This window comes from Callospermophilus lateralis, unplaced genomic scaffold (assembly GCF_048772815.1).
Source record: "Callospermophilus lateralis isolate mCalLat2 unplaced genomic scaffold, mCalLat2.hap1 Scaffold_63, whole genome shotgun sequence".
Classification (NCBI taxonomy): domain Eukaryota; kingdom Metazoa; phylum Chordata; class Mammalia; order Rodentia; family Sciuridae; genus Callospermophilus; species Callospermophilus lateralis.
In genome coordinates this window covers 5,653,086-5,679,927 of record NW_027514713.1, presented here as the reverse complement: position 1 = coordinate 5,679,927, position 26,842 = coordinate 5,653,086, and the positions used below count along the sequence as shown (strand labels likewise).

The 26,842-nt window shown below is 35.8% G+C and overlaps 1 pseudogene; it reads left to right on the top strand.

Moving 5' to 3' along the window:
• Nucleotides 1-6,035: 6,035 nt before the first annotated feature.
• The window catches only part of LOC143389495 (thrombospondin type-1 domain-containing protein 7B-like), a 60,142-nt pseudogene continuing 39,335 nt past the window's right edge, over nucleotides 6,036-26,842 (top strand).

Genomic DNA, 26,842 nt, shown 5'->3' with positions numbered 1-26,842 from the left:
AAATATCTGTTGTTCTGTCCATCACTTGGTACACATGTCCCTTCTCTCCTGTGTTAGGATAGTCTTTCACAGACTGGATTGTTTTTAAAGTGAACTTACACAAAATCTAAAAGGCATTATAAAGGTTGGAAGAGAGCAGCATGCTGGCCTAGAGAGCTCCAAGGCCTTCAACAGTGGAAAAGGACCTGTTCATCAGGAAGTTAGAACATTGCAGTATGCTTCAAAATGCTGATCAAATAAAGATGCCTATCTAGAAGCATGCTTCTTTTCCTTGGAAGACTCCTTGGACTCTTTTCTAAAACTTTAAGGAGGGCAGAAAGGATTGTGTCAAGACATCAACCATATTGTCTTTTTTTAATCAGTTAATTCTCAGGAATTAAATTCTTTTGACTACTTTTGTACAAATGGATACAGTATTTCTGAATTTTAAGTATTTTTTTCCATATGATACTGAAAGTAATTTATACAAAGAAGAACCCAGGAAATTATGCATTCCTTAAATAGGTTTTTAGATTAAACTAGGAGATAGACCCAGAAGTACATAAAGATAGTGAAATTCTATTTGCAGTGTCAGTGTTTCAATATTTTATGAAATTAGCAAAGCTTTATTGTATTTTCTGCCTGGGTACTCAATTGAATAAAAGGCATAATAAATAAGAATTGGAAGGTAGAATTTTGTTGAGGGGAAAAATAAATTAGAAACAGTAATGCAATCACACTCATATATATTTTATGAACTTCATGCATTCTGTATTAGAAAGTTTGTCAAGATATGCTTGGGTTTTAAAATATGGATTAACACTGAAAGTTTTAATATTTTTATCTGTTTACACACTGATTCCTTCATACATATAAGCATAAGAAACTCTGCCAAAAGCAGTTGTCAGGAAATTCTCTTCCATTATAACAACCGAATAGTAAGGATTGAAGAATATTTCTTAAGTTAGAGAAACAATATTGCTTTCTCTAACTCTGGGGCTTTTTGTATTTTGAAAAGATTTATCACACCTAGTCTTCTTTCATTTCTGCATACCAGTTTGGGAGAGTAGACCAAAATTATTCTTGACAGGCTTGAGATTTTTAGGTAAAGCAATGGACGAGGGAAATTGAACAGATTTCCCTTTCCACTTTGTTGGAAATTCATATATACGAAATTACAGACAGTTCTCTCACAGCTTGGCAGTAAACACTGCACAATTACTTCTGAGTTAAAAACAAGTGCCCTGTGGTACCCAGGTGTCCAAAGATGGGCTTGGCATCTACAGCAAAGATCTCATAACTTAGCTCTGGCTGCATGTAGAGAATGGGTTGGTGATTAAGCTTTCAGAGTTTGTGAAATTTCACAGGAAAGGAAAATATGGTTTCCTAAGCTTGGCTGATAGCCACAGACTAGAAGAGGAAAGTCATCTCAGGCCAGGTCTGGAAGCAGAATGATGTATGAGATGCTCAGGCTGCCAATTCCAGTGTTCACATTTTTACAGATACTCAGATAGCACTGTCTATGTTATCTCCTTTGATTGCCTTAGGGCAAGTTCACTCCTGTCCTCCAAGAAGACTATATAATGGGAATTTAACTCTTGTGAAAATTCTACTATCTTCTGTCTTGGTACTTTGAGTCATTTTTGATTACTTAAATGAGAGACCCTGTTGCAAAATTTTCCTTTTGACAGGGCCCTCCTGCCATCCAGTATTCTTCTTCAGCATTTATCCCTGAGGAAACCTATACTAATAGGATGTTACCCAAAGAAAAATTAGTAGGCTGGACAGGCAAATTCAACTGTCCAAGTAAGCACACTGACAAATCAGATGGTGCCACTCAAAGCATTACAGGAATGCTTTTTGGTATATCAATCATTTTTTACATTCATCCTTTTGTTCCTTCTTGCTTTAGAATAGTGTTTCATAGACTTGACTGTATTATACAGTGAACTTATGCAAAATATAAAGGCATTAATGAAGGTTGGCATTATGTACTTTGTTATCCTCCTCAGCATCATCATTATCACCAACCTATATCAAACACTTACTTGGTGCCTGTTCTTTTAATCTTATTTCATCGAATCATCACATGGCTCCTGTGCTCTACTGGCAGAAATCATGCACATATTTAAAATGAGGAACCTAACATTGAAAGAAATGAAATAACTTTCCCAGAGACACATACTTAGTAAGGGTAAGCTGGAATTCAAACACAGATCTGTCCACTTAAAAACTGTTTTTACCAACACTCATAGTAGTTGGATGTTGATCAGATATATTGATGCTGGTACCTACAAGGGAATTCAAAATTCCCTCAGTTTGTATTTGCTGTATGCAAGTCAAAAATCTCTCAGATGCTAAGAATGTGTTCATCCCTGTTATGTTCAGTTCAGTTCAGTTAGCATTTATTCAACACTAGCTATGAGCAAAGAAGGTACTGTTCTAGGCCTTAAGGATTCAGAAATAAACAAAATGTGTTGTTTTCTCTGACCAAGCAAATGATATAATGGGTTAAAACTTTAAAAGATATTATGTAACCTTAAATTTATTGAGCAGGTATTTTTGACTATTTCTTATGTCTCAGTAAGTGTCTGAGTAAAAGTAAACTAATAAATGCTAGTTTAGCTGCCTAAAAGGATTACAATCTTATTGTTTTTAACCAGTGGGCCAGTTAGAATAAGATGAATGATCAGAGATGTCTAATGTTCTGAAATTGCTTCTAAAGATACCATGCCTTGCAGGCAATAAATGTCAACATAATTATTAATGATGTAATTATGGATTTGACCTCTTAAGTAAAGACAGTATCCAGTAAAATAATATTTAGTTCATGAAATAATAGCATGTTTCCTTTTGGTCTCAATGCAGAAGACAAAGGAATAAACCAGATTTGAAACATCCATATTGTTCATCTTTTATTCCTTTGAGCATACAGCTTGAATTGAATGTCACCATTTGGGTTATGAAGAGTTGAAGAAAATTTGTCCATGATATAAAGGGATGTTTAGATTTTTTAAAACATTGCTCCTTGTATGTTTGAAACTTCTCAGCATACATTTTGTGCATATTTTAAACTTTTCTTAAATTAAAGTTTTGAGTTTTTAAAGTTATTTGAGATGGGCTAGAGAAATGACAGCACCAAATTGAATTATTATAATGACTAATAGATCCATTTGGGGAAGATAGAGCTTATTGTACTTTCAAATTCATTCCATACAAAAAGACATCACTATTAGTCTTAAGGTAATACTCTTGCAGTATACTATGCAAAAAATATTACAGTTGAAATCTATATATTATGCGACCTCAGATCATCCATGTAATTGATTTATGTGAAAACATTTTATTTACAATGTCTGCAATTTCCAGCTAACATCAGTTTGTCTTGAATATATGCTTTAAATTTATGCCTTCAGTGTTTATGCTTTTTTATTCCACATTTCTGATTGCTATTAGCCTAATTTTCATTTTGTGATTTTATTCTTTCATTTGTCTGATTTCACTAATGACTTAACTCAGCTTTTTCTGTTTGGTTCTCAAATTCTGATGGATAATGACACATTTCCTGAGCATTAGTTCCTATGCTGTCTGATCTACAGTTTTGTAATCTCATATCTGAAGTAAGTTTGTGAAGCATATTGGAAAATGGTATGGAATCATTATTTTAGAGTCTTAATTAATTTGCAACATTTTAATCAGAAAATTATATTGGTTGATTCTACCTTATTTCATAACTGCAATCCATCAGTGTAGTTGGGTGGTTTGTCATTTTATTTATTTAACTTCTTCAATGTAGGACAAAATTAGTCATTTGCAGCAAAATGAAATAGAAGCAGTATAATATCCTGGGGATCAGGCATGGGAAAAACTTCAACAAGGTTTTTAAAGGGAAGCATAAAACTCTGCAGTTATCCCTTAGAATTATATAGTCAAGCAAATGTACCTGCTTTAACATATTCTGTTTTTGTAAACAGTACAAGTATTCTTATATGTTGGTGAACTGCACATGTTCTTCATGGATCCTGAAATGTGTGGGATCTAAAGAAAGAAATCATGCACATTTTTATGACAATATCATACTTGCTATAATAGCAAACTTATGATTCAGGAAAAGAATATGTACTTATCAACGAAGCAGCCTATCTTTCCTTTTACTTTTTTCAAAGACAAGCTTTGCAGAGGCTTGGGCTTACACATTTATTAGAACAAAAATAGTTTGTGACTTTTGGTATGTTGCTACCACAATTGTATTTTAAACATTGTTATGTTAATTATCATGTTGTAGCAGGCTCCCTTCTTAGGGTTTTATATCTATCAACTGATTGAATTACTAAAATAACAAAGCAGAATAAGGGTGCAATGAAATAAGTCCTCTTGTTATTATGGTCATTCTATGAAATAGAAGTCTTCATCGTAAGATGAGGACACGAGGCACAGTGAAGTTAAGTAGTATTAGTAAGTAAGTGGTGAATACAGAATTTTTACTCAGGGCAATCTGACTCCAGAACACATGCTAGCTATACTGCCTTCCAGTTAATGTTGGGGTTAGAAGTCTGATCTTTGGGATGAATACAGAATTATGGATGTATAGTATATATCATACATAAACTAACATCTTTTCTCCTACTCCTTTTTTATAACCTCAGCCATAATTCATTGAGACCCACTATGGCATTGTTCCAGATGTTTGATGCAATATTATAAGACAAAACTCAAATCCTGTCTTAATAGATTATGCACTGTATTATATGAATACCACACAAACATCATTGTGACCAGAAGGCAATTTACATTGCATGGAACTCATTGTCAGGATGTTATGGTGCTAGAATCTCAGTTGTCACATCAATAATTACTCACCATGGAAAAATTGTGCTTTAGTAACATATATGAAAAAAATAGTGTTGGTTTTATGTACTAGGACACACTAGTTGCAGAATTTACTCCAACAACACTATGAAATTCTAGATCTAATATGTAAGTTTCAGCTCTCCATTTTTTTCCAGTAAGAAACATGTATTTCATTCTTTCCTGAAAATTTGTCTTTTTTCTTAAAATTATATAGTCTTTACTGTACAGAAGTATAATTATGCATATTGAACTGCAATGTGACAAATTAGTACAGTTGTTCTCTTGTATCCACTGATTTGTTCCAAGACATTCTACAAATGCTATAAACTGTTAGTACCAAACCCTTTAGAGTGCTATTTTTTCCTACACATACATGCAATAAAGCTTAATTTAGAAACTAGACACAGTACAGTATTAACAATAAAAACTAATAATAAAATAGAATAATATAATAATATACTCTAGTGAAACTTATATAAATGTGGTGTACCTCTCTCTTTCTTTATTATTATTTGTTCCTTTTAGGTATACATTACAGTAGTGTGTATTTTGACATAACATGCATATATGGAGTATAACTTATTCTAACCAGGATCCTATTCTTATGGTTGTATATGATGTGGAGTTAGCCAGGTTGTGTATTCATAGACAAGGATAGGAAGGTTATGTCCAATTGATTCTACTGTTTGTTTTTTTTTTTAATTTTCCCTTCCCCACTTCCTTTCCTTCAATCCAGTGTACTTCTATACTTCTTCTCCCTGCCCTCCCTTGTTGTGGATTAACATCCATACATCAGAGAAAATTTTGGCCTTTGGTTTTTTGGAATTGGCTTATTTTACTAAGCATGATATTCTGCAGCTCCATCCATTTATCAGCAAATGCCATTATTTCATTATTCTTTATGGCTGAATAGTATTCGATTGTGTATATATACCACAGTTCATTTATCCATTCATCTGTTGAAGGACACCTAGGTTAGTTCCATAGCTTAGCTATTGTGAATTGAGTTGCTATAAACATATGTGGCTGGGTCACTTAGTATGCTGATTTTAAGTCCTTTGGGTATAAACGCAAGAGTGTGAAAACTGAATCAAATGGTGGTTCCATTCCAAATTTTCCCAGGAATCTCCATACTGCTTTCCAGAGTGTTTGCATCAGTGTAGTCCCACCAGCAATGTATTGCATGGGCGTTCTCTTGTCCAGCGATGAGGTCCACGGAACAGTGTAGAGGTATGTGTGGCTGCGGAATCACTAATCAAGACCTGCAGAGACCAAGCAGGAAGCAGGTCTAAATTTATTGCTCAGTTACCATGTATATATACTCAGGCAGTAGCTAAGCAAATTACAGGCAATCAACAATACAATTTCTTGCCAACTGTCCTTGCAGTGACCAATCAAGGAGCGGGCCACAGAGCAAGCACAGGGACTGCAACACGTCACCTCATGCCCAGGGCTGTGCCGCCTATGGGCTAAGGGATTTGCTGCCTAGCATGAGGGGAGTGGCCTGTCACTCAGACACCCTTAAAATATGCCATGTATGCGGTACTCCATACACTTGTTCCCACAATGTATGAGTGTACCTTTTTCCCCATATCCTTACCAACATTTATTGTCACTGACTAGAGATGAAATCTCTGTTTTGTTTTAACTTGCATTTATCTAATTGTCGAGATGTTGAACATTTTTTATTTATTTTTTGAGCATCCCTTTTTGGTTTCTGTGAAATGTTTGTCCATTTTCTTTGCCCATTTATTGATTGGGTTATTTAGACTTTTTTATGTTAATATTTTTCAGTTCTTTATATATACTGGAGATTAATGCTCTATCCGAGGTGCATGTGGTAAAGATTCTCTCCTATTCTATAGGATCTCTCTTCAAGTTCTTGATTATTTCCTTTGAAGTGAAGAAGCTTTTTAGTTTGATACCATCGCATTTGCTGATTCTTGATTTTACTTCTTGCACTTTAGGAGTCTTAATAAGACTTGGTTTCTAAACTGATATGATGGAGAGTTAGGCCTACTTTTTCTTCTAGTAAGTTCAGGTTTTCTGTTCCAATGCCTTGGTTCTTAATCTCCTTTGAGCTGAGTTTTGTGCAGGGTGAGAGATAGGGGTTCAAATTCATTCTACTATATATGAAAAATTTGTCTTTTTAAAGCATTCTCATAAAATGCCAAAGTGTAATCAATAAAGGAAAAAGTTGATAAATTGTACTTTTGTAAAATTAAAGCTTTTTATTTTGCACAAGGCATTGTTAAGAAAATGGAAAGCCCAATACCATGAAAATACATTTGCAAATCACATATCTAACAGAGAATTTCTATATAGAATATATAAAGAACTTTTCAAACTCAATAATAAGAAAGCAAGCATCCCAATTAAAAAAAAAAGTGAGATTTGGAAAACATTTTTCACCAAAGAAGATATTCAAGTGGCAAATAAATGCATTAAAGCATTCTTAACATCATTAGTCATTAGGAAAATGAAATTTTAAATTACAGTATAATATCATTATGCACCTGTAAGAGTGATGAAATTAAACAGAACAAAAAGTAATGTTCGTACCAAGTGCTGCTATGGGTGCAGAACAACTAGAACACTCATGCATTTGCCCATGGGAAGGCAAAATGGTACAGCCACTTTGGAAAACAAAAATCTGCATTTTTCATATGAATGAGAAATTTCACTCATAATTATATATATACCCAAGAGAAATGAAAAATTCTATTCACAGAAAAACCTGTTTAGAAGATTTATTTATTCATGACTACCAGAATTTGGAAACAAACCAAATGTCCTTAATCAGAGGAACAGATCAAAAAATGTACTACATTCACACAATGTGATACTACTCAGCAGTAAAACAAGAATGAATTCTTGATTGACACACCAATATGGATGAACCCCTATGCACTTTGCTAAGTGAAAGAAGTGATATCTAAAGGAATACAAACTTATAGTTTTATTTATATAATGATCTCTGAGAAAAACAAAATTTTCAGGACAGAAAACAGATCAATGGTTGCCAAGAGTTAGTACTGTGGAAGGAATTGACTCCAAAGGAACAGTGCTTGGGGCATTTTGTGGTGATAGATTAACTCTGTCATGATTTGTTAAGTGTAAGACTGCATTTGCTCAAATCTATAGAACTACACAACCTGAAAAGTGAATTTTACTCTAAGTAAATTCAAAGCTATGGGTGATGATAAGTAATGGGGGTGGGAGAAGAAATTGGCACCCTTATTTCTTGTAAGAATCTTCATGGAGTCCTTATATCTTGACTTTGGTTTTCCACTTCTGGAAATATATTCTTAGGAAAATAATCGATATGGTTATGGATGATCTTTGCATCGTTATTTATCATAGAGAAATTGAAAACCTCTTAATTTTGCTATTATAGTGATGTATTTAAATAAATTATAATTCCTTTTCCATTTACAGGCATTTAAATTATGTTTCTGAAGGTTAATCACAGAGACAAATGATTATTCTTTACTGATGTCTTATCACTTTACTCTGCTGACTTAACTCAGTCTAATTTTAAAATATTGATTTTTCAAATATTTAAAAAAAAACCTTCTAGACTACTTGAAATACACCTCATACGCATATATACCTCATATGCAGGTTGGTCCAAATCCCTTTCTGCACCCCTCGTTGACCAGGTAGATAGACAGATGAAGTGCATACCTAACTTTACAATCATTTCATTTCCTTTGGTACTTTTCTATTTCAGACAAAACTGGGATGGAGAAGGGAGTATTATCTTTGGTACAAATCATCTTTCTATTTGGAACATCCTTTATACTAATTCTCACTAATTATAAAAAACTGCATTATGGATAAATGTTGCTTTGTGATTCCATAAATATTAGTTAACATTAACTTCTTTGATCTGTCCCCGGACCCAATGATATAATCAGAAATGACAGTACCTTTTGCACACATTTAAAGCCTGAAGAAGCTTAACAATTTCCCAAGGCCATGGTCTGGTAGGTGTCAAATGCTATGCAAATCCTGATGACCCTGTTCCTCATCAGACACCCTGTACATTACATTGCAATATTTTATTCCAAGATGTCCCCTTTAAAGAGCACTTACTATATTAAAAGGGTACTTGTTTACTCATTATTATTCTGGATTCATCTTTTTAAGATTTTACAGTTTGTCTATAAAACTCTCAAGGGAATCCAGATTTCCACATTAAGTAGATGCCATCAGACCATATTTTGAGATATATGGGTGTTTTTTTCTCTTCTGTGCTTTTTGGGCAAGACCCCCCTCCTCTGTTGATTTCTGAGGCATCCACTATGTCTAGAAAAGTTAGGATTATTAAACTTTGAATATAAACAGAAAGTCAGTGCCACAGAATGGAATCTTGAATCTCATTTCAGGGACAATAAACCTGAAAAACAGACTTTCATATACAGAAGCCAGGCTTATGGGAGAAAGTATTTTAAAAAAATCCAAATGGCTTCCTTCATATATCAAGAAGGAGGGCCTTATGTCTCAGAATGCAATGTTAGCATAAGCCAGGATGCCACATTGGTCAGTAAGGGTCTTGTGGAAGATGTATAGAAGAGAGTAGATTCATGAGGGTCTCCAGCCTCTGCCCCATTCTATAGATGGAATATTGTGCAGAGGAAATATATGCATGGAAATTTCATATAGACAAAATGGAAGGGAGAGGCAGAGAAAGTGATGCATGTGTTTAGCACAGAGTGGGCTTGAGCTGGTTGGTGCTCCCCCTTCCTAAGTCTGTTATGATGTGGGAGTGATCCCCAAATCCTTGTATGTTTCTGTAGAATGTGAAAATGCTGCCTGTCAGAGAAACTGGAACTTGCCTGGAGTCAGTACTAGGTGAGTGCAAAGTCGTTAGACCAGAAAAATCAGGAAATGACCCTACAGATTAGCAGTGGATGCAGGTGTACAATCAAAGATCAGTTTGATTTGATGGAAATAATTCAGAGAACCAGGAAAATTTCCAAGAGAGTATGCAATAATGATACACATTTCTCTGACACTTGGAAAGAAAAGAATAAAGAGAGGAGAAAGAAGCATTTTAAAAAGGAGCCTGAATTAACTTAGAAAAGATTTAGTTTTATATGGTACGAAGTTACTTTAAATGGATACCTGCTTATTCCCCTCTCATCCACTCCATCCAGGCTTTTAAGCAACTTGATGTCATTTTTCAGGGGAAAAGGGTTTGCTGTTTGTTTGTTTGTTTGTTTTTTGTTTGTTTGTTTTCCCTACACTTAAGTCATAGTGCATGATTTCAAACTTTTTACACACACACGTACACACATAGACAATTATGGTTGCTTCTCCCTGGAGTGTGTGACTGGACTGAAAGAAATGTGACCTACCTATCAGTCCTATGACACTTGGTTTGATTTTATGTGATTCTTTCTTTTTTGAGCAATCATAGTTTGCCTCTCAGTCCTGGCTTCTGTCTTTTCACTATGGCATCTAATCTCACCTTGACATTTACTGCAGTATTCATGGACTAAGGTTTTGTGTTATAGTTTTAATTTGAAATGCCCCTCAGAGTTTCATGTGTTGGAGCTTGGTCCTCAATGCAGCAGTGTTCAGAGGTGGGAATTTAGGGAAGTAATTGTACCTTGAGAGCCCTGATCTCATCCATGGATTAATTTATTGAGGATCCAAAACTTGAATGGACTATTGGGAAGTGGTGGCAAATGTAGGAGATGGGACCTCGTCCAAGGGGGTGACTTGGTTTTGGGGATGTATTTTTGAGTCCTGTGTTTTGCCCCAGCACTTTTCTTAACTCTTCTTCTGACTTCCAAATGCCATAAGCTGAGCAACGTTTCTCTACCTTTGCCTCCCATCATGATGTTCTGCCCAAAGCAATGGAACCAGCCGATCATGGATTGAAACCTCTGAAATCATGACCTCAAATAAATCTTTCCGTTTCTAAAGTTGTTCATGACCAGTATTTTGGCCATACCGGTGAAAAACTGATTAACATATGATAGTGCTTGTAATTGACTGATTTTCTACCAGATGGATCCTTCCATATGAAGGTGCATAGTTTTTCCTGAGAAAGAATAGAAGACAGGAGTATCAATAAAACATCATGATTAAAAAATGAGCTTTGGGGCTTAGTTGCCCATGTTCAAATCCAAGCTCCACCATCATACTTGCATAAGTTATTTAACTTATTTCCCTTTCATAAGTTATTTAATTTATCCAAATCTCAGGGTATTTATCTATAAAATGAGTTATAGATAAATTTTGCATAAGTTATTTAACTTATTTCCCTTTCATAAGTTATTTAATTTATCCAAATCTCAGGGTATTTATCTATAAAATGAGCATAATGGCAGTTCCCACCTAGCTAGACTTTTGTGAAGTTTAAATGAATTGATATATGCAAGTCATCTGGAGCAGACATCTGTCAGTATCATGGATGCGCTCATTGTTATTAATGTTGTGAGGACTAGGTTGATGCCTGTGGGATATTACAGCATTGTGCTGGATAACTTCTAAGTGATCAGAGTGTTAGCTCCTCCAATCATGGAATTGTGTGCTGCAGAACCTGAGTAGCTGTTCAGTTAGAAGGGCTTCTGAAAAGAACAGCCCACTTGTTACGGTGAACTCTTGGCCTTTGTAAACATCTTTATTGTGGAAATATTGTTTTCCTTTTTTAGCTGTTATTATTTCTGTTTTGGCATTTGTCTTAGACTATCTTTCCCAGGTTCATTATAACCTTTTCTCTGATTCATTCATTCTCATTCATTCTCTCTCTCTCTCTCTCTCTCTCTCTCTCTCTCTCTCTCTCTCTCTCTCTCTCTTCTCTCTCTCCCCCTCCCTCCCTCCCCCCCCACTGGAGCTTTATAATTTTTCACTTAATATCATTATTATATTTTTTTGCATGTCTGTATCCTTTTCTTGTCATACATTGTACTATTTTTGCTGAATGTTTCTACTTCACTATTTTTCTTTTTGTCCTTTCTCTCTCTCTCTCTTTTTCTCTCTGTATTATTTTCACTTGCTTTATGTTTTCTATTTTTGAAAAGCACTGTCTTGCTATTTCCATCCCATGATACTATCCCCAGGTAATGAAGGTACCTATTCCTTTGGGCTTACTCCCTCTGGTGACCTAACTTGGCTTGATATTGGCTAAAATAATTTAAAGTAAAAGACATACGTAAGATATGAACCAGTGGGCACTATAGCATAATGGATAGGAAAGTAGCTTGCAACGTCTTACAGATCTGTTTTCCAGGCCCAGGACAGAAACTTAATAGATATATAAATAAAATACCCGGAGCAGTTATGTAACTTATCCATGCTTCATGGGTTAAAATAGTGCCAAACTAATGATGTTAATATGGACATTCAATAAAACTTTACATGTAATGTGATTGATTAGCATCTAGCTAACTCTAAGCTCTCTAAATACCATTTGCTATTGTTATCTTAATTCAGTTGACGTTATTTTTATTGTTATTAATATTATGATACTGTGAAGTGAAGTTTCTTTTTTTTGGCCATACTGATGTACCTCTCTCTCTCTCTCTCTCTGTCTCTCTCTCTGTCTCTCTCTCTCTTTCTCTCTCTCTCTCTCTCTCTCTCTCTCTCTCTATATATATATATATATATATATATATATATATATATATATTAAACTAAGTAAACTAGGTAGACAAATAAGCTTTAAATTCAGAAATAAGCAAGCAGAAACTTTAATCTCATTGCTGGCAATATTAAGATGTTGCAAATAGCTTCTGTTTTGCCCTTAGCTTTTTTGTTGCATGTTCTATTGGATTGAAATATAAACATTTTCTTAATTGATTAGGATCTTAGCCCATAAGTGGCCAGAGGCTACTTGCTTTTGAGAAAGTAACACTTAGATTTAAAAAAATGGAACTAAATGCATATAAATTCTACTAAATCTGCTCTGTACTATCTGTTGATAGCTTACTCCACTATCGGCAAGCATTTAATCAACATATATTGGCATTCTTCTCTGAGATTTAAATAGGACGTAAAATCTTATGGCATGTAGAGTGTGTTTGATAACTGTTTCATTATTTCCATAGAAAGTGTAACAGCATATAAGAGGAAATATCAATAAAATATCCAATGTGTATTAAGTTTAGAAGAGTAAGGTTGTCTGAAGTTTGATAACAAAGGAATGGTCTTCTTTTTAAATCATTTGAAGATGTCTGGGCTTATCTTCCTATTTTGTCTATATCCCTTTTTTTAAAATCATTTTGGACATTTGAGACTAGGGTCAGAAAATAAGAATTATAGACTGTACTGTTTGTTCATTGTTATATAAAAGAGTTGGTAGCTTGTAATATTAATTTATAGTTTCTTAGAAGTCACAAAACAAAGATTGCCACTGGATGTAGTCTGTAGCATATATGTGGCTTAAATATTAGTTCAATGCAGAAAGCCCAACCTCTGATAATTATGTTATTGTTAAATTGGAAACAGATGCTCAATCCTGCCATGAATGATGTATACTTTAACTGATATATACCTATATCTATCTATCTATCTATCTATCTATCTATCTATATATATATATATATATGTGTGTGTGTGTGTGTGTGTGTGTGTGTGTGTGTGTGTATTTATATAGATAGATAGATATTTGAACTGGATAAAGAAACATTCATAATGAAGCTTGAGTATATTTATATATGTGCAGGAATCTTTTCCTTATCTAAGTATTTTGTATTTTAGTTGGAAATGGGCTGGCATTAGAATAGCAGTATGAACTGAAGACAGGACCCAGTCACTGGCTATTTGGGGCACAATCCCCAGAATCACAAGCAGACAACATGGAGTGATGAGTATGATCCCAGATTTTCACTCATAGGTACAAACCCCAAAGAACTGAAAACAAAATCGCAAGTTCACACACATGCACATTCATAATAGGTAGCACTATTTATAATAATCCAGAAATGAAAATAGCCCAATTGTCCATCAAGAGATAAATTCATAAATTCTGGTATCTACGTACAATGGAATGTTATTCAGTTGTAAAATGGAACTAAGTACTGAAACATGCCACAATGGGGATAAGCCTCCAAAAATACTGTAGAAACCAGAGTCAAAAGGTCACAAATTAAATGTATATGAAATATACAAAATAGATAAATCCATAAATACCGAATTAAGTTTGTGGTTTCCAGAGCCTGAAGGGAAGCAGTAAGAGGGAGAAACTGCTTATCAGGTACAAGACTTTGCTTTGGAGTGAAAAAAATATTTTACAATGTGATAAAGCTGATTTCTCCACCACTGTGAATATTCTAAAGGCTGTTGAAATGTTTAATTTATGATGGATACCTTTAGTGTTTTGGTGTCAGGGGAGGTACTGGGGATTGAACCCAGAGATGCTTTGCCGCTGAGCTATACCCTCTTCCCTTTTTAATTTTGAGACAGGGTCTTGCTAAATTGATGAAGCTGTCCTCAAACTTGTGATCCTCCTGCTTCAGCCTCCAGAGTCACTGGTATTATAGGGATGAGCTACCAGGCCCCAGTGATTAACATTATCTTATGAATTTCCCCAGTTAAATTATTTTTTCCCATAGTCCCATAATCACAACTGGTTTAAAGAAATCCCCTCCATGAGGAAAAAACACAGTCTGTCATTATTGATCCCAGATAGTCTGGTAAGGGCTGACAGTAATTATATAGAGTCATCTTGAAAGATGCCTTCAATTTCTTTCTTAAATATATTCTGTTTCATTATGACATTAGATTATCAGAGCTAGTGAATAACCACATAATGACTAAGCTTCTGTCCTGTGTGATACTTTATTTTTCATGCTTGCCTGAGGTTTCAGTTGGTCTCATTGACTCATCCAAGAACATGAAAACAGAAAAGCATAAATGCTCCTTTTTCAATGGGTTCTCTATGTGTGATGGGAACATAATTATAACAACATAGGTGAGCAGATGAGGTTTTTCAGACCTAGGTACTTTATCTGGGCCCTTAAATAGTTTTCATTAGCCAACCATATCAATGAAATGATCTGGATAATTATAAATATTCTTTATGCTTTATAAGAGCCTGTCTGTGGAGCTGGTGGTAGTTGTTTGTATCCAATATGAATGATGGAGCTAGTGCTTTCTATGGTCATGATGTAAATCTCCAGATTTTTCAGTTCAAGGCTCTTAGTTTTTTGTGCTAGGTATCTTTGCAAACAACGTTTTAAATGTTTCTAACTATTGAAAACCTGCCATATGTTAGATACCTTAATATGTGTGCTGCATAAATGATTCTAATTCTTATTATTAATTAATTATTATTAGGCTTCTCTTTGGCCTGCCTGCTTCTGTACTTGAGAAAGTGCTGCCCCTTAGCTGTATTGGCATGGGGGTGGGGTGGGGTAGGGGCAGGGTGTGCACACAATGTGGACTCAACCTGAAATTAAGATTGTTACTGAAAAGAGAATGATTGAAACTGGTCTTTCAGCTTGATTTTCTGCTGGAATCTCTATTACTTCTCATAATATGCTTGAAAAGATTTATTTGTACCTCAAGGGCACTGAGCCTGGCCTCATTTACAAATATGAATGCAGATATGAGCTGTGCAGGATCTTCTCCTTCAGGCAGTCTTGCAAGTGTCAGCTTGTTTCATTTACTTCCTCAGAAAAAGGAATATCCATCTCCTTGGAATTAGACACAGCACAGTTAATAGGAAAACCAGAGTTCTAAAGTCAGGGGGTTTGGATGTAATTCCCAGCTCAGGCCTGTGACCTGAGCCAATTTACCCCTCTGAGCTTCTGACTTGTCACTGGTGAGATGAGATGGATTACTCCTGCCTATCAGAGCTTCTAATGAGGAGTCAATGACACATCGTAAGCCTGAAAAATATGTGCAAAACACAGAGACTTACACCAAGGAGGTCCTCAATAAATACTTGTCCCCTTTGCAATTATTTTTTGCATCAGACAATTCATGACAAGAGAATTCCAAAACTATAAAATCACTCGGATAAAACTGCCTGTCTCCTATGGTTGCCATTCCACATTTTATGTTGTTATTTCAAACAATAAATGGTGTCGCTATTCTTTCTGTCCTTTGTTTTTATGAGGAGACTGTGGATGGGGGAATAATAAGAATCAAATCATTATCTCTAAAGATTTGTAATAGTGAATAAAGAACCTGAAAGAGAATTTTTTTTTATAAATCTTTGTAATCTTTTGAGATACAGAAAAGCAAATTAGAAACCATCCTGTTAGTCTTAATATCTGTTCATTATTAAAAAATATCCTTCATTATTTTATTTAAAATGTCTGTATGTATATATATTGGTAGTGAGAACTGAACCCAGTTTGGGGGTGCTTTGCCACTAAGCTGCATCTCTAGATTCCTAGTGCTTCAGTAGTTTTTCTTTTTTCTTTTTTTTTCTTTCCTTCTTTCTTTTTTTTCTTTCCATGTTGGGAATCAAACCCAGGGTCCCACATATGCTAGACAGTGGCTCTATCACTAAGACACATACCCAGACCACAGTCCTTTTACTTTTTTTATTTTGAAACAGAATCTCACTAAGTTGCTGGTGCTGGCCTTGAACTTGAAATCCTCCTGCTTTAGCTTTCCAGTTCACTGGGATTACAGGCTTGTGCCACCAAACCTGGAAAATGCTTCATTATTTTAAAGTTTCTGAAAAATCTTGTACTATGATATATCGGAGGATCGTTAGGTAGTATTTATAAAAAGACAAATAACAAATATCAATATCAATAGCAAAATTGGTAATTCTTGATATCTGATGTGTTTTTTGCTTTTTTTTAAAAAATTTGAGTTATGTTTTTGGCTTAGCAATCATTAGATTATTCAAAAGGGAAATTGTAAATTTACCAGGGATAACTTCAGACTGACTTTCAACTTTTGGGTCAATGCATTATATAATTTCAGCTACTGGCACATTCTAGAGCTTCAGATTATTTACCACTGTGTACCAAGATGACAAAGTCATCAAATGAAAAGATTATGTTTTTAGAGGTGAAAGCACCCAAAGGAGAATTAGAATAATAAAATTCTTTTTAGGGTAGACTATAATGTTCAGCATAATTTCAGTTTTTAGGCTACTCTGACCTCCATTTTGAAGAAAAGTGTATACTTGTATACTTGTCAATAACATGTGAATCATGGTTATTTCTGATCATCTGTATCTACATTTTTTTCTGGAAGAAATCATCTGTGTCCCTATGAATAATGACAAATGGAATTTTGCTGTGGTATCTGCCTTCCTAAATTCCAAATTATCTCTTGGTAGTTTCTCTTGATGCAAACATGAATAGCTGAAGAAAACATAATTTTTGTTGCATTATAGATTTAGACACTGTATGAATCCTCTGAGCGAAATTGAAATAATAGGGGAAACAATGAATCTAAATGTTCCTTGGACTGTCCTTGATTGTGAATTAATCAGCATCTGTCTCAATCTGGTTGATCACAGGTGAAGATGTAGCAGGGAGTCTCTGCCCCATACCTCCTCCTCCAGAGCGGATGGCCTGTGAAATTCCCTGCAGAATGGATTGTGTGGTGAGCGAGTGGACAGTATGGACATCCTGTTCCCAGTCCTGTTCAAATAAAAACTCAGATGGGAAACAGACCAGATCAAGATCTATCCTGGCATTGGCTGGAGAAGGTGAGCAACAGAAAAGGTTTCAACTCCGGATTCACTGGCTGGATTCTTAATTTTTTTCCAATAGACAGGTACATGTATGCTGCTACACCTGGGTGTTATCTCTATTCCCTGACTCCACATTAACAGTTTCATTTCCATGCATCCTGTCTTTTTCTTTATTCTTAGTCTTCTAGTTGATCTAAGCTGTGGTCACTTAGTTATATAAATTACTTTAGACCATCCATACATGGCTCACCTCAAAGAATTGGATATTGTTTTTCTTTAAGTTGAAACTCTTCCAGTTGAAATTCTTCCAGTTTCAGATTAGGTAACTGGGACATATTGAACATGCCTGTAAGAAGAGTTCCAAATTAGGAATCAGGAGACCTGGTTCCTTGATCAAGAGCTGCTAGTGACATCAATAGGCTACCTTATCCAGGTCCCCTGGCTTCCTGTTCTGTCATACTTGGCCTGCCAAGGGCAGAGAGAGTGTATGGAGGCTGTGGAGATGGTTTTGAAGATGGTAAAAGTGTGGTGGAAATTTGACCAGTGACTTCAGAACAAATTAGAGGAGCAGCTGCTCTTATCATTCATAACAATGATCTCTGTCCCCAGATACACACTTCATTGCTTTTATGATTTCTGTTGACTCTGACTTCAGCTCCACTAGAGCGACAGGATAGTGAGGCCATGGCTATGAGGAATTCCTTCTTAACCAAGATTTTGCTCTGTGAGCCCCCAAAATGGGGCCAGTGTCAAGATAAAGGAAAATTTCCGAATTCTTAAAGTATAGCTCTGTACCTCTCTTGTCCTGTATTTTTGGAAAAAGAAAACAAAAAAGTCAGTAGTATTTAATTGGATAAAAAAACAATAATGAGAATAATAGAACCAGAATTACAAATCTTGTGCATTTAGCCTACTGAATAAAACATTATAGTGCAGAAGAGTAGGAAAAGATCAATACTTCAGATAAATACCACTTTTTACATTAATAGTAAAATGTGAACAAAAAGACAGTAATGATATTTGATTATCTGATTTGATTATCTGAGTGTAAGGATGTACATCTGTCTGGTCTCCCTCCCAGTGAATTGCACTGTCAGATATAATTTCAGAGCTCTAGGTTGAGCCCTCTACCCCCAGACTGCAACAGATACTTCTGGATTTCTCAAGTGCAATAAAATGCACTGCTTGATGGAGAATGGGTGTATTAAAAATGGATCTCTGATAAAAATAATGCCTTTCTTAGGAAAGGGAATCTATGTATAGACACACATGTGTATATCACTCATGTCTCATGTAATATTATTTCAAGGTCAAGGACTGTTCTGTCTGACTAATTCATGTAGGCATAATAATAGTAAAAGAAAATCTGTTTTCTTTGCGAGTTTATCTCAGAGGTGCATGCTCCAGAGGAGGAGAGGCTAGTCCATTAATTTTATAATCTATTTGGTGTGGACAAATGCCTATAATATATTATCCTGAGGTTGATGTCAAGACCGAAATCCTTGATCTTAGAGTGGAACAAAGGGTTCAGTGGCTCAGGTCTTTGGATCATTAAAACATCTAAAATCATAAGAACAGCAATAACAGCAAAACCAACAGTTATGTATGATGCTATATTTTAATTTTCTGCAGGTGGAAAGCCATGTCCTCCTAGTCAGGCTCTTCAAGAATATCGTGTATGCAACGACCACCCCTGTATGCAACTCTATTGGGAAACATCGCCTTGGGGCCCCTGCTCTGAAAACACATTGGTAACTGAACTTAATGCAACTGTTGGCTGGAATGGAGAAGCTACATGTGGTGTGGGCATTCAGACATGGAGGGTCTTCTGTGTCAAAAGTCACGTGGGACAAGTGATGACCAAAAGGTATATTAGCCTATTAGTGAAAGTGCATATCATTATTGCATGCTTGCATATTTTTAATTGAAAACATTTATCAAACAACTGATATGCTTGGGTCAGTGGTGGTGTAAGAGGCATTTTATTGTTATTATTGTTGTTTGACCCTTGAAGACCTAAAGATACGCTTTAAAGAGGAACACACTTATAATAGGTACAACTAGTTTTGTTTATGTTATGTGTATTATTCAATATGTAAAAGTAAGCAATGTCCAAAAACACCGAAAGTATTTGAATAATCAAGCAAGCATTCTAGTACTGATCTTATTATTATTATTGACTCTTCTCAAATCACATAGATTCAGTGAACAAAAAGGCATTAAGCTTTGAATTATAGGGTTGTGTTTCACTCTGACCTTTCCAGAAGTGAGCAGATAAATCCAGACAGCTATTTTGATTGGGCTAATTCATACCCTAAAGGAAAATATAATTGCATGCTTTTTATACTTTCTGAACTTGGAGATACTAATTTTTTTAAAGCAGGAAGAAATATGAACATGGCAACTAGAATATAGATTTCAAAAAGGGTCAAAGAGAATTGTAAGTGATGGGAGGTAAAAAGTAATTGACTGCAGAACTCAGCTGTGGAAATTTCTTCTCTATATATTTCTTTTTCAAGGGAAGACTGGTAAAGAAGAAAATATAGGGACCTATGCTCTGTTCAAAGTGATGACTGGCATAACCACAGATATTATCCAGTGGCTGAATTTGGAGACTCCATCCCAGCCACAGGAGTTGCAGGTCACCAAGATGGGCTGGTGGAATCTTTGGTCTGATATGAAAAGATCAACTACTTAGTCTCTTTCTCCAGGAATTTTCAAATTGGGAAAATCTAAGTCTTCTTTCTTTCTATACCTGGTATTCTAAGCCTTTGAACTAGAAACTGTGACAGCCATGATCAGGAGTAGTGGAAAAGGCAGGAGAGAATATGCTGATGCTCAGAAAGAAGCAGAAATGTAGGCAGAAAAAATTCTGACAGCATCAAACTCTGGTCCCATCCCTCCTTCCTCCACCCCGGCCCTTTGTGGCAACATAGATAGGCCCTTTTGCTCCTCTACCTATTGTGGTCTAATTTGGGTCCCTGTCATTGGCAAACTCAAACAGCAGAATAATTTCATCTGTAGCCCTGAGGTGAAGGGCCCTGGACCTTATTCATAATTTTGTGTACTTTGGCCATGTGTAAGGAAAGTCCTAGAAGCTCAGTTAAAGAAAAGGAGATGCTCATAGAAGAAATAGTGAAGACTGATGAGATTTTGCCCACTGCTTGTGCCCCAGCAGCCAAGTAACGGGTAGTTCTGCAAATACATGCAAAGGTAAGCATAACTTGAAGCTAAGCATGGCCAGGAAGACCTCACCAGTCCTTCCTCCTAAATATGGCATTCAGAGAGCTGGGATTGAGTGTTTTTAATGTGTTTTTTTTCATATATATATATATATATATATATATATATATATATATAATCACATATATGTTACACATATATGCATACCTTTTTTAAAAATTTATTTTTATGTGGTGTTGAGGATAGAACCCAGTACTTCATATGTGTGAGGCATGCACTCTACAATCCCAGCCCCTTGATTGTTTTTTATTGTTGCAACAATAAATAATCTTTAGTAGCATTTGGCATGTAGTTAATGTCCTGTAAGCATTTCTGGAATTCATGAGTGAACCACACCTCTGGGTAGGGGAGCAATAGGGTTTGACAAGGATTGGATATGAAGAACAGGGAATCAAGAGAAGCTAAATGTTTATCATTTGCTTCAATAAACAAAGAAAATATATATTTACCATAGCTAAATTTGGGCAAAGGGGGCTATCATGAAGAGCAATGAGTGGTCATACACTTGATGTACTCTTATTGACCCATAAATATTATTTCTGCCCTAGCATAAAGCTGTACAAGATTTATGATGTTTGGGGGAATATCAATCTTTTTCACTTATATTTTTCAACTTGCCTTTTAGTCATAGTGCCACATAGATCGAATGCAATTGATTAATCAATAGGGTTATGGACAAACATGGACTAAAACGTTTTATGTCACCTGATTCAGGTGATAATCTAATTCAGGAGGCTAAACGGAAATGCTGAAATCCTGAAAGACTTTTGATGGCATTATGCAGAGTTGGGGACTCCTTTATCTGAGAAGGACTGCAGCCTTGATAATGTTTAGTTTTATGACCCAGATTTTCAACTTTTTTAAAAAAGATGTTGGAAACATTATGATGGACATAAAAATAAGTATGGCTTAGGTATAGGAATAAACCCCACACAGAATGCAGTAAGCTATTATTCTTTATAGTGATAAGAAAATTTAGTATTCCTGAAGTTTGATCTCTCTTCCATCAAACTTTTCAGCTCTGAACAGCAGTTAAAATCTACTTGACGTGAATATAATTTGTTCATTTCTTAGCAAAGGGGCATTAGAATTGAGACTGACATCTACTGAATAAATCATCACATTTTAAAGGGCTATTTGGACAGGAAAAGCTGAGTTATATGTTCAAAATAGTCCTCAATTTCCTTTTGTATCTAATAATTACTTTGAATAGCAATTTTTAAAAAGGTTTCTGAGCACAGTTTACTCATTTGTTAACTTAAAGATGCGTGAAGCATGACTGGGCCACAGTGAAACCTCCCATTCTGCATAATTAACATGCACCAATAAATACATTTTAAAAATGATGTGTGATTACTGGAGGTTTACATTTTAAAGAATAATTCATAAACTAAATGTATTTGTTTGAAAATTCACATATGTGAGACTGAAATATTATTACAGTGAATAACTTATAGTTTGCTACAGCTTATCAACGCAGAAAAATCATTCACACAAATCTTTCCCCAATCTCCTCCCACACGTATACGTGTGTGTGTGTGTGTGTGTGTGTGTGTGTGTGTGTGTCCTGAAAGGCATTGCTAATGCTAGTAACTCTTTGCACTGTCAATGAGACTGGAGACTTCACAACCTAATTTTGATTCTTACTGTATGTCTCTAAATAATCCTGCTTAAAATGAGCAGCATTCCTTGACTTCCATCAATTTACTTAATTAAAATTCTTCAGGTTAATGAAATTAATTGAGCTAAGAAAATAATACATAATGTCCAGTGAAGCATCTAGTGAGATTATCAGCAATAGAAAGTATTCATTGATCTATTCTTTCAAAAATATGTATTTTATTCTTTTTCACATGAAAGCCATTACAATGGAAGTAGACCCCTAGTAACTTGTGAACTCCTGAGGGTGGGAATATGGGAATAGAAACAGGCAGGAAGAAGAAAGTTTCCTAAAGAATATTTCAGAGTAGAGAAAAGGAAGTCTGTCTCCATGGAATAAATGGGCTAAAATAATGTGTTTTTATCTGTAAATTCACTGTACTGTGAAGCCCAGAGTTTCTTGCAAGTTCTTGCCTCCCTGAGTTGGTGCTTCGGTTTCCATGTAATTGTGTGGGTGAGAAAGTTACCATTGTATGTGTAATAGAACTGATCATATCAGAAAATGAGAACTAGCTAGGACCCAACTGAACCAGAAGAGAGAGCTTGTTGGGATATTTTTGGAGTATTATTTGGTTTTGTTTCACTATTTTTTTTGCACTTACAATGTCCAAAAAAATCATAATAACAAAGATTCAAACACACAATTCAAAGTCTTTGAAAGTTCCGGATAAGGCACTTTCCGCCTTCAGTGTGAAAACACCTGGCATTTGTGTGAGACATAGTAATAAATAGATCCATTTAAACACTTAATGTATAAAAAGTTGGCAGATTTGCCCCATCTAGCTGAGGGAGATGAATACACTCTGTCCTGGTTCTGACGAGTGATCAGGGAGATGGAGCGTTGTGTGTGCATCTTGTTGATAGAGGCATCATGAAGAATAGCAGGCTAGGTAGCTCAGCTTGATGCATTTCTGCACAGTGCTTATAAAAAGTGGGGCCTACAGCATAACCAAGAGACAATACAACAGACCATCCTAGTGCAAGTTCAGGAAAATAAATGTACTGAAATGAATAAATTCACATTTTATCAAGAGTAGTGCCAATCCAGGACCAACATGTTTTCCTGAAAGTAGGATGCATAAATTATCACAAAAGGTGCAGAGCATTAATTTGATTACTGACCAAAAAGTGAATCCTTACGTTTTCCTGGTTTTTAAGCATGCAATTCTTATTTTAGAAATAGCTGAAAAAGTTTCCCACATATTCCCCAGGGATTTGTCTTTTGGCTTCAGTAGTATAAAATAGTATTTAATTATTTATTTACTGTTTCTGATTATACCAAGGAAAGATCTGGCATTTTAAAGATATGGTGTAAGATGGAATTACACCCTCAAGACATTCAAAATTAGTGTATGCACAGCGCCTGTCTTGTGTATAGCACACACATACTTCAAACAGCATGGAAGATGTCAAAAGCCATGTTTTGGTCAGTGACCAAAATAATACAGAAAATAAACTTTTTATTGTTTTGGAAATCAAAGACACTTAAGTTACTAATAGTCGATGATTTTTTTGAACACTGACAAGAAATTAAAATGTGTTGATGCTGAAGGGATAGAAACATGTAGATAAATAGGAAGAGGAAGTTGAACCCATGAGGCAAAGGTAAACCTTACTAACAGAAAAAAATGAACAAAAAGACAACTTCACAGGCAAGAGAAAATTTGGCCCTTCTCAGACCGGGAATCACTTGCACGTCCAGGAAAGCCCTCAGTTCATTGCTTCTATAAAAACACTGTAAGCCCAGGCCTGACCTTTGCCACTGAGACAATGAGGCTGTTTCTGTTCACTCTCTCCCTTATGGAGAGTGGACGTTATTTCTGGTGAACCTTTATTGTGAGTGCTGCTAGTAAATAGTCAATGAAGAAGGCAATATCAGTTCCCCCCAAAGACTTTAACACCTACTCCTAATTGCAGTGAAGGAAGTCCTTCAGTATGAGCAACCCTCTGTAGAAAGCTTCACTCGTGGCACTCATCTTTCTGGGCTGTTGGGTGAGCTTTTGAAGGAGTGTTTGATGGGAAAGTTTCGGAGGAAGTGGGTCCCCTACCCTGTGACCCTCAGTTCATACAAGAATAGGCATTACTCAAGTGGCACTTCATCACTTGCAACGGTATACCAGGAGAGGTTGCAGAGGCGTTAGAATAAATGGCAGTTCAATTTATTTTTAGTAGATCTCAGGGTATGAACAATGGATTTAGGAATGATTTTAGTGGGTTTTGCTATCTTTACTAAGGTATGATATAAATTTCCCTTACCAGAGTGGCTTGTTTAAGTGACACTATATCCTTCAACTCTCATACTCTTCTTTCTATTGTTTTGCTCATGGAATGGATGCATTTGATTGAACTGAGTGTGTATTTGTGTGTGTGTTAAGAATGGTTAATAATAATGCCACTAATAGTAATTTATTGAGTGATATTTTTGTGGATATATACATTTTTCACTTTTGTTTTTTGTGATGCATTCTATGCTCCAGAATAGAATAAAATAATACAAAGGGATCGATGATCGAAAGCAATAGATTTCCAACCATCTGCCTATTTCACTTTCTATCCCACTCCCCAAACAAAACCCATTTTTTTTTGGACAATGTTGCTTTTTCTCTCTTTTGGTTTAGTGAGTACCCAGTTAGTTCACCAATCATAAGTCTATAAAGGTGAACAGTGAGAAGCCTGGTGCCACCCCTGCTGCCATCCACCCTTCCCTCCTTCGGTCCTGCCCAGTACCACTGTGTTAGATCCTTATCTATTTGTGCTGTGTCTTATGTCTAAATGGCGAACACTGATATACACTCTTCCCTATTCTTCTTTTCTGTTGCTGACCTCCTAACTTCTAATGATGTTTTTTATGTTTATATTAATTTTTTCACATCACCTCTTTGTTTATCAATTTTAAATGGTCATCCTTTGATTAGTGCCCATAAAAGTAATGAGCCTTAGCTCCTTTCTGCTAACTCCATCAATCATGTGGCATTCTGTTTGTTGGTTACATTAGTACTTCTGATTAATATTCTTAAGGGCATCTGTCTTAGTTTGGATGGCTATACCAAAAATGTCGTAGACCAAGTGGCCTAAACAACAATATTTCTCATAGTTTTAGAGGAGGGAAATCTCTAGGTTGACAGTCTGGTCCGTTCTAATTCAGGTTCCTGCCTCTTCCAGGTTTGCCATTGGCCTTGTTATGTCTGCACAGAGCAGAGGGAGGGAGCAAGTTTTCTTGTTTCTGTCCTTGTAAGGGTACTAGTCCCATTCATGAGAGCTCTATCTTCCTGAACTAGTCACCTCCTAAAGGCCCCAGCTTCCAATACCATTACATGGAGGCTTAGGATTTCAACAGGTGAATTTTGGGGATGCAGACATTGCAACCCTAACAACCTTGCTTTCTCACTTCACTTATACTCAAATGAAGTCTCTCAATACCTGCTTTGTTGGACAAGAACACCCTAACTTCCACCCTCTCCTACCCCTTCTATCTTTATCTTTCAACCACTGCATTTTTATCTTACTGTGGCAACAATGATGTTTTGGAACATTCCTTTCCAAAGCAAAATTCAATCTCCCATACTTTATAGTGTTCCTAAAATTTTAAAACTGTGCAAATGCTTTCATTTTGATAGCGATGCCAGTTATAGTCTGTTGTCAGACAGATTCTTCTCCCTTAAGTAATCTATTTTTCTTCTTGCATCAACCATGATTAATTCTTCTCATATTCTGTGTTTAAAATTTGAACAGTCCTTGTATTATAGATATGGGGCCTTCTGAGATATTGAGGCTACATGAAGACCCTCTCTTTAAACTCCAATTCTTGTGAAAAAGTCAGAGAGATTTAAGATATGCCCCTCAAAGTAACAGGAATGAGTTTATTGATGGAATAGGAAAAAGGAAAAGGGATACTCTCAAGGTAGAGAGTGGGTCCTCTCAGTCTTAATTTTGACTGACAGCAGGGTGACATCAGACTTTCTAGTCTCCAGTGTCATGGCAATTCTAGGTCACCTTGGCCCATGTTGATTGGTTTTAATTGGATTCTTAACCATATGTTCTTACAATTAGAATTATCCTTATCTCCCAGAGTTTCAGGATCTGGTTACAAAAGTCTCCTCTTTAAGGGTAACTTGGGTTCCTCTTATCAACATTATTTTGGACCTGAATTTCACCTGCAGAAAACAGGTAGTTTACTGAGGAATGTGACATTTCCTGTCCATTGAGGCCAGGCAGAGCTGCAGGTAAATTGCTTGTTAGAAAAGAAAGAATGTGGGCTGAGGATGTGGCTCAAGCGGTAGTGCTCGCCTGGCATGCGTGCGGCAGAGGTTCGATCCTCAGCATCACATACAAAGATGTTGTGTCCGCCGATAACTAAAAAATAAATATTAAAATTCTCTCTCTCCCTCTCTCACTCTCTCTTTAAAAAAAAGAAAAGAAAGAATGTGGGGGCCAGCTAGAATTATTCTCTTAACCTCTTTTTCCCACCATCCTCATCTGTCTGATCCC